The following is a 13,713-nucleotide window of genomic DNA, read 5'->3' on the forward strand; positions in this document are numbered from 1 at the left end:
AGTAAAACTGTAAAGATGCTGGAATAAGGGATATCCGGAAAGGAACATGAGTACAATATGGCCTATGTGGCACAGAATAGTGCCGATAAAGCGTCAAGACGTAACAAGGGCCTATGACGTGGAAGAAAACAGACAGGGACTACATAACACAGACACGGACGCCATGACATAGACACAGACAACATAACACATAGACGAGTGGCAACTGCCTGGCACTGTCCCCTTAGGGACCTGAGATTCCTAGCGCAAGATGAGCCAGAGGCAGATGATGCCAAAGGAAAGGAAGCCCTATGACAAGAGCACATGATGATGAAATGGAACTCGTCAAAAGAAGTTAGTGCCGAAGTAGTTAAGAGAATGCTCGAGAGGGTCGGCGAGCCTAGAGAAGGAAGCCGACTGCCGGGTGACCGTGGCCGTGGCTCCGGACGTGAAGGCGAGCTCCTCGGGGGAAAGATCCGTGACGACGTCGAGTCGAGGGAGGCGGATGACGCAAAGTACATGAAAATGTGGAGATGGGTCGGAACTGCCCTGCCCGGCAAAGGCTCTGGCGAGGCTGAGGGGAAACCCTCTCCCTTTACTTCCAGAGAGCCCATGCCCCTACAGACCTCTCCGCTAAGCTGACATCAGATTGCCTCCTGTGAGAGTAAAGGCTTTTCCCCTTCTCCCGACCGCTGGCCCCGACACTTAGCTTTTGGAAGAGGAGCGGACGAAATCCATCCTCAGTCGGACGTGGAGATGCTCTCTGTGTGTGCTTCAGTGCTGCCGTTTCCAAGCTTGGGCTACGAGGCTCCTCAGGATACCTGAGACAAAACAGAAAAGGTGACTATTGCCCTCAACAACAGTAATCCCCGGGACTCCTCCGCACCCCTGCCCCGGCTCACCTCAAAGCTTGATTTGGCTCTGGAGGGTGCCCAGAAGATGCCTGCAAAGAGAAAAGGTACACGCTTAGCATGCTGCTGTGTAACGCTCACCTATGGGTCAGCCTGCCTAAACTCTGACTCACCTGCCCTCCTCTGTTCCAGGGCGTGCCTAGGGCAGCAAGGGCACCTGCAAAGAAACAAAGCGGAAAAGCATGCTGAGATACTGTGAAAACACAACCTCCCAAATCTGACAAGGAGGCCACACCGATACCTTAAGCTCTCACCCACCTGGCATAGGCGTGCTCGGCCAGGAGAGACGGCAAGTGGACCATCTAAAATAAAAAAACAAGAGGAGATGCTTAGAGCTGCACCAAAACTGAGACCTCAACAAGAACAACTGCTTCTGTATGCTACTCAATGCTCACCTCGCCCACTCGGCCTTGACTGCTGCTCTCGGCCTTGACTTCCTAAAAAGAGAGACAAAGAACAATGCTGTAACAGCCACCATTTAGGTTTCCTCTGCAGAGAAAAACATGGACTCACCTGCTCAGGGGAATCCCCACACCTGGGATGGGGGGCTCTACCCTGGATTTTATCCTTCTGCATCTGAAAGAAAGTTAGGACAAGAGTCAAACTGTTGCAGGATAACTTAAGAGCTCCAGATATCTTGTGTCCATCTACAAATCCCACCTAGAGTCCAACTGCACCCCACATTACAAACTCCAAGTCCCCGGGACTTCTCATATTGCACCGGGCTATGCGGCAGGGCAGAGCAGCTCCGGCACAAATGTGTGCGGACACCCGTGAAACAGGACAGATGGGATGTGACAAATAACAGGGACACAACACGAACAGAAATCTCAAGACAAGAAGCATGACTGCAAGGAGCACAAGGACAAAAAATTACATGGCTGAGGTAAGACCAATGGCGAGCTGATGAGGCTCAGAGAAACCTGGTGGAACAAGATGCTAACCGAATGATTTATTCCAAGAACTGCAAAGATGGATGCCTGAGAATCCTACGGCCAGAAGCCTCTGCCTGCCCTCACGTTCTTTCCAGTCCTAGTCCGCCATAATGGATCCTGGCGGGGCAGAGCTGTCCATACAGCTCAGAACAAGACCTGAAAAGACACCTGACCGGATGCTGCTAAAGAGACAAGAGAGTCTGATGCCTGTCTGAGCTCCTGAGCCCAAAGTTCTATGGCCTGGGTGCCAGGCCGAGAAATGCAGAGATCGCAGATGCTAACAACGATGCCAGGGTTTCTGACAGGCCCCTCCAAGGCCTAAGGTAAAAGACATGACATATCCAAACACACATAATACACAAAAGACAAGTGACACGATACACACCGGGACTGCTCTGCCCTGCGCACCTCAGCACTGGGACCCAAAGTCAGGCTTTGCTTTTATGGGGCCTAAGGGGCCGCTTCATGGACAGCCCCCACCTCCAAAGGGGACTCAAAAACCCCTCCCAGTAATTCCCAAACCAGCCCCCTGCTTTCATCCCCCCTGCGGGTCGTGCCCCTCTACTTATCTCTCGCACAGCTGGGGATGCCGGTCTCGGGTGCGAAGAAAGGCCGCGTTGTCAGCCGGGAAGCTCCTGCTGGCACCGGGCTGGTGTCTCTCGGACAGCTGTATTAAAGAAAACCAAACATCAGTGCCCGATCTTGGCAGCCCCTCGGCCAAAACCCCACGAGTCTGTTACTCACCGCGCTCCTAATAACACTCGGCTGCTCGGGCCACACGCTTCAGGCACACTTGGAGACCGAGGCCGTCGTCACGGGGGGTGCCTGGGTTAAGAGGAGATGAGGTGATTTGGCATGGCTGAAACCTGAGGGGAACCTCGCTCCTCCCCCCTACTTCCCTGACTCACCGCAACTCCTGGGCAGGTGCCCAAGGCCACCTGGATGGCACCTTTAAATAGAAAAGTTCAGGGCTTCATCACCAGGTCCTGGAATGCATCCACAGGGCTCACACGTGCAGGGAACCCGGTGCATCGGCCGGCTGGAGACGGGGGCTTGGCAGGCTCCGAGTGGATTGCCTAAACCAGAAAAAAGAGAATGGAAAATTAGAGCTGCACCAGAAACTGAGACCTGAGCAATAACAGCTACTTCTCTCCACTGCTCACCTTGACTGCTGGTATCCAGACTTCCTTCCTAAAAAGAAAGACAAAGAACAGAGCTGTAACAGAGTCACCACATACATTTCTGCTGCAGAGACAAATGGTGCCTCACCTGCTCGGGGGAACCTCCTCACCCGGGATGGGGCCCTCTGGCACGGATTTAATCCATCAGAACCTGAAAAAAAAGTTAGGACAAGAGTCAAACTGTTGCAGGATAACTTAAGAGCTCCAGATATCATCTTGTGTGCATCTACAAATCCCACCTAGAGTCCAACTGCACCCCACATTAAAAACTTCAAGTCCCCGGGACTTCTCATATTGCACCGGGCTATGCAGCAGGGCAGAGCAGCTCCGGCACAAATGTGTGCGCAGACACCCGTGACACAGGACAGACAGGACGTGACAGACAACAGGGACACAACACGGACAGAAATCTCCTGGCAAGGAAAAGGGCTGCGAGGACTGAGAGAATGCAAAAGGAGATGACCGAGGGGAGACCGATGGTGAGCTGATGAGGCTCAGAGAAACCTGGAGGAACAAGATGCTAACCGAATGATTTATTCCAAGAACTGCAAAGATGGATGCCCGAGAATCCTACGGCCAGAAGCCTCTGCCTGCCCTCACGTTCTTTCCAGTCCTAGTCCGCCATAATGGATCCTGGCGGGGCAGAGCTGTCCACACAGCTCAGAACAAGACCTGAAAAGACACCCGACCGGATGCTGCTAAAGAGACAAGAGAGTCTGATGCCTGTCTGAGCTCCTGAGCCCAAAGTTCTATGGCCTGGCTGCCAGGCTGAGGAATGCAGAGATCGCAGATGCTAACAACGATGCCAGGGTTTCTGACAGGCCCCTCAAAGGCCTAAGGTAAAGGACATGACATATCCAAACAACACATAATACACAAAAGACAAGTGACACGATACACACCAGGACTGCTCTGCCCTACGTGCCTCAGCACTGCGACCCAAAGTCAGGCTTTGCTTTTAAGGGGCCGCTTCATGGACGCCCCCATCTCCAAAGGAGACTCAAAAACCCCTCCCGGTGGGTCCCTACCCTGCGCCCTGCTTTCATCCCCTCTCTGGGTTGTAGCCCTCTACTTATCTCTGCACAGCTGGGGATGCAGGTCCGTGTCAGGTGCAAAAGAAGGCAGCCTCGACATCTGGGAAGTTCCTGCTGGCACTCTTGTTCAACAACTCCCTGTTGTTTCTTAGTCAGCTACATGAAAGAAGTGCAAATATTAATGCATGATCTCTGCAGCACACTGGCCAAAATCCAACAATTCTGCCACTCACCGTTCTCCTAAGAATGTCCGGCTCCTGGGGCCGCACCCTTCGGCCACGCTCCGAGGCTGATGCCGTTGTCACGGGGTAAGCCTGGGGTAAGAGGAGATGAGGTGATTTGGCATGGCTGAAACCTGAGCAGACCCTCGCTCCTCCTCCCTACTTCCCCGACTCACCAGTGACTCCTCGGCCGGTGCCCAAGGCTACCCTGGTGACACCTTTAAACAGAAAAGGCAGAGGCTTCATCGATGAGTTCCGTGATTCTTCTGCAGGGCTCGGGAGAGCGGCGCACCCGGTGCGTCGGCTGGTTGGTGACTGGGGCTCGGCGTACTCCGAGTGGATTGCCTAAAGCGTAGAAACAGGAACAGATGCTCAGAGCTGCACCAGAAAGTGAGACTGGATCAATGACAACTGCTTCTGTACGCTACTCAATGCTCACCTTGCCCACCTCATCTTGACTGCTGATATCCAGCTTTACCTCCTAAAAAGAAAAAGAACAGTGCTGTAACAGAGTCACACTTTACACTCCCCCTGCAGAGACAAACGGTGACTGACCTGCTCGGGGGAACCTCCTCACTCTGGATGGGTGGATGGATTTTGCCCGGGATTTTATCCTTCTGCATCTGAAAGAAAGTGAGGACAAAAGTCAAAGGCCTGCGGGATAACTTCACAGCTCCAAACATCTCGTGTCTATCTAGGAATATCACCTAGAGTCTGGCAACGCCCCACAAACTGCGAGTCCCTGGGACTTGTCCTCATGCAGCAGGCTATGCGGCAGGGCAGGGCAGGGCAGGGCAGCTCCGGCACGAATATGTGCGGACACCCGTGACACGGAACGTGAGAAACAGGGGGACAACAAACACAACACATTATGCTTGTGGTGAGGGCCTCGAGGGGAAAAGGCGAAAGGGACCCCAAAGACACACTAGGTAACGCGGTACGCCGGACAACACGACGTGGACCGGAACTGTTCTGCGCTGCCCGTCTGAAAGCTGCCGTCACAAGTAGAGCCTCTCCCTTTAGGTGTCCTAAGAGGCCCCTTGGAGGAGATTGCTTTTCCCTCTGCTAATTTTTAAATCTGTCCCAGGACTCCCGACCCGCTGCTCTCCCATTGTCCCATCTCCAGGCCGTGGCCCTGACTTATCTTTTGGTTGATCGGTGATGTGGATCGACGTTGCACCTGAAATGAGTCTGCCTCGGAGGGGCCCATGATCGCCTGTTAGCCTCTCGGCCAGCTACAATAAAGAAAAACAAAACCAAAGTATGAGTTCAGAGTTGTGTGGGCCAAATCCCAGCGAGTCAGCTACTTGCCCTCTCCTGAGTGTGCCTGGCTCCTTCAGGCTCCGGCTTCATCCTGATTCCGAGGCTGTGCCCATTATTGTGAGTGGCACCTGGGTTAGAGAAAGGCAAAGTGAAATGGCATTCCTGTGAGTGCAGTGGATGACCTTGTGTGCTGTAAGACGTGTGAATGCCTCTGCTCGGCTTCTAAAAGGCCTTGGGTGGGGGGCTCAAATAAACACCCTTTCTCACCCTGCTGCCTTCAAAACCACCTCCCCAACAATAACTCCTAACCGGATACCCGCTCACCCTCCCTCTCCCAGTCACAATCCTCGACTCACCTGAAGCCTCAATCTCAAACATCACCTTGGACACTGGGCAGATCCCTCTTGTGACACGATGAATCTGCTGAAAAAAGTGTTGTAATTAACACAACCTGGAGCCTCTGGAAGCTGCGCTCCTCCTAAAAAAATACAAAACAAAATCAGAACAAAACCAGAAATTACAAATGCGCTTTACCACCCCTAAACACAAAACCCAAAATTATGAACTTAAATATGCCCTGTATTCTATGCTGTTTTCTTCACAGTATCTTCAAAGCCTTTGTTGCTTTAGATGCCCAGAAACACCTGCTGAAAACAAGCTGTGAGAAGCTGAAAGAGCTTCTTCACTGAAATGAGAGGAGAGCTCTGATCCCAGCACCTCCCAGAGAGGGAATGAAGGCCCTGAGCAAAGGCTGGGGTTAATATACCCCTGATGGTGCCCGCCTCTCGTTCCCATGGCACCCGGGAAAAGGGAGGGGGCTGATCCCACCGGGTATAAAAACCCTCAGAGCAGCTGCTGCTGTTTGGCTCCTCTGACTTGAAGTCAAGGGGAGCAAAGGGCTTGTTATAGAAGAAAATTCTTCAGAAAAATAATAGTGCTTTCTTTTTTTGCAACAACTACTTGGCGTAAAAGGGCAGAAAACTGGTAAGAAATAAAAGTTTCTGTTTAGGCAGCATAACTAGATAAATTAGCCAATTTGCTGTTAACTTACATAATTATTCCTTAGTGGCTGCTAAGTAGTACTTCATGTGTGACTATGCTGGGTGGAAAAGAATGCTTATGATATGAATAGTCTAAGTCTCCTTGGGACCTCTAATTAGGCCTATCTATATTATAAGTAACAATAAGATAAATAAAAGCTTCCCAGGCAGTGTAAGGGTTAAGTGTGTGTCAGGCTCACCCTGCTCTGAGATACTTGGTCCTATGGCACAGGAAGAAGGGCCGTGAAATGTAGTTTTAAACCCTTAAAATGCTGAAAAAGGCAGAGCTTCCTTCCAGTGCACCCCTTAAACAGAGGAAATGGGGCAGTTATCTCTACTGAAACTAATACAATGGCAAATAAATAGCTTCTGCCCTTTAATTTATTCTTCTTAATACTGGGAAAAGAGGGTTTTTCCTCACTTTATACCTCTCCAGTGATGAAAAAAGAGGGATTTTCCCTCAGTTCAAATTCTTATGCAGAGATAGCTGGGCTTCTCCCTCAATTTAGGCCTCAGGACAACAAAAAGGGGGTGGCTACCCTTAATTCAAACCCATAAGAAACATTGTCAAGCTTTTCCCCTTCTACTTAAACTGGAAAATAACAGAAAATGAGGACTCCCTGTCAATTAACACCCCGAAAAGCATAGAAAAGGCAGGGATTCTTTCAACTGAGACCATTAAAATTGGAGGGGAAGCAGAGTCCCTCCCAGTTTGAACACAAAAAATAAAGGAAAAGGAAGCTTTTTCCCTTTTTTCTAAACCCTTTTTCTCCTAATAACCCCTCTCCTTTCTGGGAGTGTTCTGGGGGGTCTGGGGGCCCTGGGGAGGGACTGGCACAGTAAAAGGGGAAAGTTGAAAGCCCTCTCCTGGAACCCCACATGCTGCCTGGCCTGCTCAGATGCTGCCCCTTGGCATTTTCTCAAACTGTTGCTCCGTGCCCGGGTGGCTCCGGCTGCTCCCTAGTCCGTGCTGGATGCTCCGACCGTAGTTCCTGGAGGGACCCTTGGGATGCCCCTGTTAGCCCCTCTGGACTAGCGGCTCCCTGTGCGGGTGTGCCTGGGTAACCCTCTGAAAGCAGCTGGGCACACAGGGGGCTGCTAGACCTTGGAGTGGGCTTGAGGTGAAGAAAGGTCCTGTGAGGAGTTCCTCCCCTGCACAGCCCTTCGTCTGCCCCTTAAACCATGGGCTGCCAGACTTTCCTTTCTAAGGAAATTAACCGTCTTTCCTCTCTGTGTGCCCGTGGCCGAAACTGCGATTCGGCCTCCAAAACCGCAGAGAACGATTTCTCACGGACCGCGGCTGCCGACGCCGAGAACTCTTGCCGCCCTTGGAGTGCCACGTGCCTTCTGTGAACGGACGTCGACGCGCAGCGGGGTGAGTTTGGCTTTACGGGGAAGAGGGACAGTGCAGGATTTCTCCGGGAGCGAAGCTGCCCCCGCCGAGAACTCGGGCTGCCCTGGCAGTGCCGAGCACCTCCTGCAAACTGGCATTGGGAGACGCGGGGGGTGAGTTTTTCTGTGCTGAAGTTCTCCCAGACCAAAGCTGAGAGCATCTAACCCTAACCGCAACAACTTAGCTGGGTCTAAAACTTACAACCTTCGGACTGGCGGCGTGGGACCCGACCCGCTGTGCTACCGCTGGCCCCTTGCTCAAGCATTCCCCTGCGGTCCTAAAACTCTGCCTTTTCGGAGGGTGTTTCCTGTGACCCTGACCGTAATCTTCAAAATATGCTAGAGACTCCTAAAATGGCTTTGAAAAAGCCCCAACAATACCCTAAGTAGTCCCAGAAAAGTCCCTTCCAAAATCCCCTAAATACCTTTAAAAGTCCTGGAAAAAAAGCCTCACAAAGACGTGCTCAGTCTCCGAACTCTACCTCTTGCTGTCTAGCCCACAGATGTTGTCCCTACCTTTTTGCAGTGGGTCTGTTGTCCTCTGAGGGTTCTGTCATTGCACTGCTGTGTGAGGGTTGCTGTCTGGTCTCGCTGTTAGGGTTGCTGCGTTGTGCTGCTGTTGGGGGAAAAGGCTGTTTTTAGGGGGGCTGCTTCGGCTGAGGTTAGGGCTGGGGTGAGGGGTGGTACAGCTGTACCCTGTACCCCTGATCTCCACTGGACTGTCCAGCCCCCAAGCCCTCTCCCTTTACTCCTCAACTGGTCCCTCTGCCCCCCAGCCCTCAGCTCCTGTGTGTTGCCCTTGACCCCTCTCCTTTGCCCCTCAGCCCCCAGCTTCTCTGTGTCACCCTACAGCTGCCCCTGCCACCCTCAGCATCTCTGTGTGTCACCCGCTGTCCCCTCTCCCTGTTCCTCCCTCAGCTCCCAGCCTCTGTCACCCTCAAGCCCCCACAGTGCCCCTCGAGCTGCCCCTCAGCTTCCATGTGTTGTGCCATGAAAAGACCCTAAAAAAACCTAAAAATTCCCTGAAAACCTCCTAATCTTCAAAATGTGCTAAAAACCCCATGAAAACCTAAAAATAGCCTCAGAATGCTGTTAGAATACACTGGAAATACCCTACTTTTAAAAAACCCTTAAAAATCCCCAAGGAACCTTTAGACATTCCTAAATATACCCTAAATAGTCCAAAAAGAGCTCTAAAAATACCCCAGAAATCCTTAAAATGCCCTGATAAGACCCTAAAAAAGCCTAAAAATTCCCTCAAAAACCTTAAAAATACCCTAGCCCTAAAAAGTCCTCCACATACCCTCAATAGTCCTAAAAAACCCCCAAGAACACCCAAATCCGCCCCCAAACAATTCTTAAAAGTACTAAGAAAGCCCTTAAAATACCCTAACAAAATCTTTTAAAAGCCCTAAAAGTATCCTAAATGTTCCCAGAAATTTCCTGGAAAACTCCTCCAAAAAAGCCCTAAAGTATCCTTTTAAAGCCATGAGAAAAACCCTAAAAAAACCCCTAACAAACTGCCCAGCCCCCCAACTCTCCCCCCAACCCTGTCACTCTCTAGACCACAAACATGATTGCTACCTTTTCATTAGGGTTGCTGCCTGCAGCTGCTGGGAGACTTCTGGGGCTGTCCCAGCATTGGGGTTACTGCCTTGTGCTGCTGTTGGGGAAAACTGGGGTCCTAGGGGTGCTCTTTAGGATGACCTTGGGGTTGGGTTGAGGGCTGCTGCACCTGTACCCTAACCCTACCTGGTACCCTGTGTCCTTTGTACCCCTAACCCTCGGTGTGAGCTCTCCATCTGTCAAGCCTCCCCCTCCTTGCCCCTCAGCCCGCAATGTCTGCGTGCCACCCCGAGACCTCTGACATTGTCCCTTGGCCCCCTGGCCTCCACCGTGCGCTCTCCACCTGGTTAGGGGTGGTGTGAGGGCTGGTTCACCTGTCACCCTCAAGCAGCCCCCACTTTGCCCCTCAAGGCATCTGCTTCCCCTCACCCTCTTCTTGTCACCCTCAAGTTCCCCGCTCCCAGCCTCTCAGCATCTCTGTGCCATCCTGGAGCCCCCCAGTTGCTCCTAACGCCCCCTTCTGCCTCTCAGCTCCCCCCATCCTCTGTGTCACCCTCCAGCCCCCTCCCCTCAGCCCGCAGCCCCCTGTGACACCCTGCAGCCCACAGACGTTGTCCCTGCCTGTCTCGCTTGGGTGTTGTCCTGCTGCGAGAGCTGCGCCGTCCTCCGAGGGTTCGGGCTCCTGCGTGCTGCTGCAGGGGACTCACGGGTGGGCGGTGGGAGAAGTAACGGATGGAGCGGGAAGTGTGGTGGGACGGGTTAAGGGCAGAGTGAGGGATGGAGCAAGGGCGGGCTGGAAAATGGAGTAGGGTTAGGGGTGGAGAAGGGGACGCAGCAGCAGGGGGCTGAGGTGAGGAGGTGAGTGTTAGGAGGAAGCGTAACTCCGTAACTCCAAGACCAAGTCTGCAGACAACGAGAACTCTGAGTGACCTGGGAGCAGTGAACGTCTTCGGCAAACTGATGTAAGGAAACTGGGGTGATGAGTTTAGTTTCCCTTGGAAAAGGGATGGCGTCTGTGTCCGTGGGCCTGCACCCTGCCCGGGACCTTTGATCTTGAGTGGGCTGCCACCTCCTAAAATTCCAAACATCGCAGGTGAGACAGGGGGTTGCAAATTTTACTCGGGGAAGAAACCAATTTTGGATTTAGCTGAAGTCTGCTGGTGAAACTTGTGTAGTCTGTTAATCAGTGTGCTTACAAAAAGACCTGCAGAGAGAACAAAGGAAGTTCGAGGATTCTGTGGGAAAAAGAGAATCTGGGTTACGACCGAGTGCACGGCCTCGTCCCTGTGTGAGTAAAAGTTTGAGGTTTTGCTGGCAGCGTCGCCGAGTGCTGAGGGGTCCCCTGGTCCATAGGGCAACTTGGGAGGGTTTGCTTCAGGCTTTGCTTGTGAAAGGTGTGAGAAAAGCAAGCAGCTCTGAAGCAGATGAACCCCCTCTTGCCTGTTGAAGTGTTGGATAAATCAAAGATAAACCTCAAGGTCCCTTCCCACCCAAACCGTTCCGTGATTCTTTGCCCTGGAGGCAAGGGTGCACCTGTCACCGCATTTCTCTTCACAGAGAAAAGCAAGGCACAATTCGCCCCAAGAATATTTCCGGGATTCACATTCTCTGAACCTCAGAGGAAGTAAAATCAATTATCTCATGTGCTGTACCTGTGTTTGTGCCGAAGTAGAATGCAGCGTGGAGATTGTTTACCCAAAGTGAGGGTGTTTTGTTTCCTTGGCCTGTCGGGGCCAAGTGTGTGTGCGTGTTGGGTCTGTTAGGTGACAGTCACGAGTTGTGTGCGGGGTTGAGTACTTGGCAGATTGGGTTTAGATGTAATGTAATATAGTATAATAAAGCAATTAATTAGCCTTCTGATAAGGCAGAATGCCGATTGGAAACATTTGCACATATGATATTAAAGGACATGTGAACCACCTTTCTGTGAGACAAAGACACAAGACTTGGCCCATCCCTAACTTAGGACAGAGCTAAAAAATAATAGATAAAATAATTTTTAACCTATTTTTGAAGAACTCGCTAAAACTAATGGCAGATGATATAGCTATTTTATCTGGCGAGCTTCTGTGCAAAATTTCCTGCTGATGCTGGCTCACACGGATGGAGATTTGGGAGGAGGGGGAAGAACAAAGTGCCACAGGGCTTTATTGGATGAGCCTTGAAAGGTTTCTGCAAGCTTCTATTGTAAGGTTGATGAACCTTGTGTTTGTTAACTTCAGTTTTGCTCAGCGTTTTAACCCTGCTTAATCTCCTGTGGTCCAGATGACACACTCACACATCTTTAGAAAATTCAGTGGGATGCTCTTCAAACAACATGTGACTTTGCACCAGTGAGGCCAGAAACTTGATGGTTTTACCTCAATCTATAGTTTTTCAATATTGCTATAGAAAGTGCTTTTCTGTGAAATGTCTACTTTGGTTAGATCATGCAAATTTAGTGCTGGCTGGTACTTCCATAAGATGAAGAGTAAGAATAACTCAGGAATGTTTCATCATTTGTCTCTGCACTGCTCAGAAATGGTAATTTGAGCTCAACTCTGTAGCAATTTAGCAAAAGAGGTTGGACACTCAGAGGATAAAAATAGAAAAAACTGCATTGGAAGGATTTTTCCTGCTAGTGAGTGAGTTTCTACCTGTAGGAGCATCGGGGGGTAGCACGGTCGGGACGGACGGAGACGAGAAGTCGTATTGCTATAAGCTGGGTGATATGGGGTAACCTTCAAATGAGGGCCGTCTTCTCCTAGGAAATGAAAGAAGTAACAGGTATCCATAGTTAATGAGCCTAGGATTTCTAGCTCTTGAAGGTCAGATTTATCAGCTTTAGAATTATCAATGTAAGTTTGGTGTTTCTGGCTGGGAGTTGGAGATATGTGATGATCATCATATGGCCAATATTTATCAGGAGTAACATTATCAAGACCCTTTGGGAAAGGTACTCCGACTAGACAGCTTGAAAAAGGTTTGTCAGGGCTTGTGTCAGATAGACGGATGGTATCGGAGCCTGCAGACCTGGCTAAAGCGACCCGGACATTCGTCTTTGGTTGATTGACAGGTAAAGCTTCTGTTTGTGCTGCCTGTGCGACTGCTTGCGCTGCTTGAGCTGTAAGAGCCCTTTCAATTTTTTCTCCTAGAGTTTTTCCAAGTTCATTTGCTGGATAATTGCCACTTGCTGTGGACTCCCAATTTTGTTACAGGCATCCATCATTTCAGGCACTGTGGGTTTTTCTTTTCCTAGGGCTTCGATAACTCTTTTACATTCTGCATTGCCATTATTTTCAATAATGTCCCGTATCATTATTGGGCAAGCCATATTATCGCCGCATTGTCTTTCTGCTCCTTGCGTTACCCGGCCCACAAATGTGGTAAATGGGTCAGACGAGTCTTGCCTAATCAGAGTATAGGCTTTTTCAAAACTTCCTGCAGGCTGAATTTGCAAAAAGGCTCTGCGAGCCATCTTTTTAATGTCATCTAATGCTGTTTTGGGTAAATTCACTCGATGATCATTCTGATCATCAGGAGGGTCACCAGTCAGCTTAGACATGACAAGGGTACGAAGGTCTGCATCGGTACTTTGTCTATAAGTGGCTAGTGCCCCTGTAAGCAGCCTTTTCCATTTGAGTTCCCATAGCATATATTGTGAGTCTGTGAGAATTATACTAGCAAGATTTTTACAGTCATTTGGTATGAGTGTATGTCCTTCCAGGACTGTCCTTTTCAGCAGTTGCTTAAAATACGGGGAGCAGATACCACCGTCCCTTATTGCTTTTTGCAATTCTTTTATCTCATGAGGTGCAATAGCCACCCGTGTTCTAGGACCAGCGGCTTGCTGCCTGAATGGCACAGGTGTAGCTAGAGGATTTAGACTTTCTTCTTTGCAAATCTGGCCTCAGACTTCATTCTAGTCTGTTAGTCAAAAATTATCAAAAGATTTTTGTGAGTTTTCTAATTTGGGATTAATGCTGACGAATTTTCAGCGTTTAGTGTCTCTTTTTGGGTCAGAAATCTGTCCCAAACACTGGGGGGACTCTGGAGCTGTTTGGGAACAGTTCTTTTTCGAAATTCTTTTGTGTTGGATCAAAGGGTTGGCATTTGCAGGGTAAAGACCCTGGAAATAATTTGGCAGATCAGGAAGCTAAAGATGCAGCAGAAAATGGAACTGAAAGAGTTAATATTAACTCCAAATGAGGA

At 50.3% G+C, this 13,713-nt stretch overlaps 2 long non-coding RNA genes across 2 annotated transcripts; both read right to left on the reverse strand.

Annotated features, from left to right (window-relative positions):
• Positions 1-1,145: 1,145 nt before the first annotated feature.
• On the reverse strand, positions 1,146-3,259 carry LOC143696341 (uncharacterized). The gene is made up of 7 exons (XR_013185747.1): positions 3,095-3,259; positions 2,989-3,016; positions 2,734-2,901; positions 2,570-2,650; positions 1,404-2,492; positions 1,286-1,327; positions 1,146-1,192 (listed from the first exon to the last, which is right to left on the reverse strand). It is a non-coding gene; the product is annotated as an uncharacterized LOC143696341 (long non-coding RNA).
• A 1,213-nt stretch (positions 3,260-4,472) lies between these two features.
• On the reverse strand, positions 4,473-4,862 carry LOC143696354 (uncharacterized). Its single transcript, XR_013185753.1, has 3 exons — positions 4,817-4,862; positions 4,701-4,742; positions 4,473-4,606 (listed from the first exon to the last, which is right to left on the reverse strand). It is a non-coding gene; the product is annotated as an uncharacterized LOC143696354 (long non-coding RNA).
• Positions 4,863-13,713: the final 8,851 nt, after the last annotated feature.

The sequence above is a fragment of the Agelaius phoeniceus genome, chromosome 33, assembly GCF_051311805.1.
Source record: "Agelaius phoeniceus isolate bAgePho1 chromosome 33, bAgePho1.hap1, whole genome shotgun sequence".
NCBI classification, from domain to species: Eukaryota; Metazoa; Chordata; class Aves; order Passeriformes; family Icteridae; genus Agelaius; species Agelaius phoeniceus.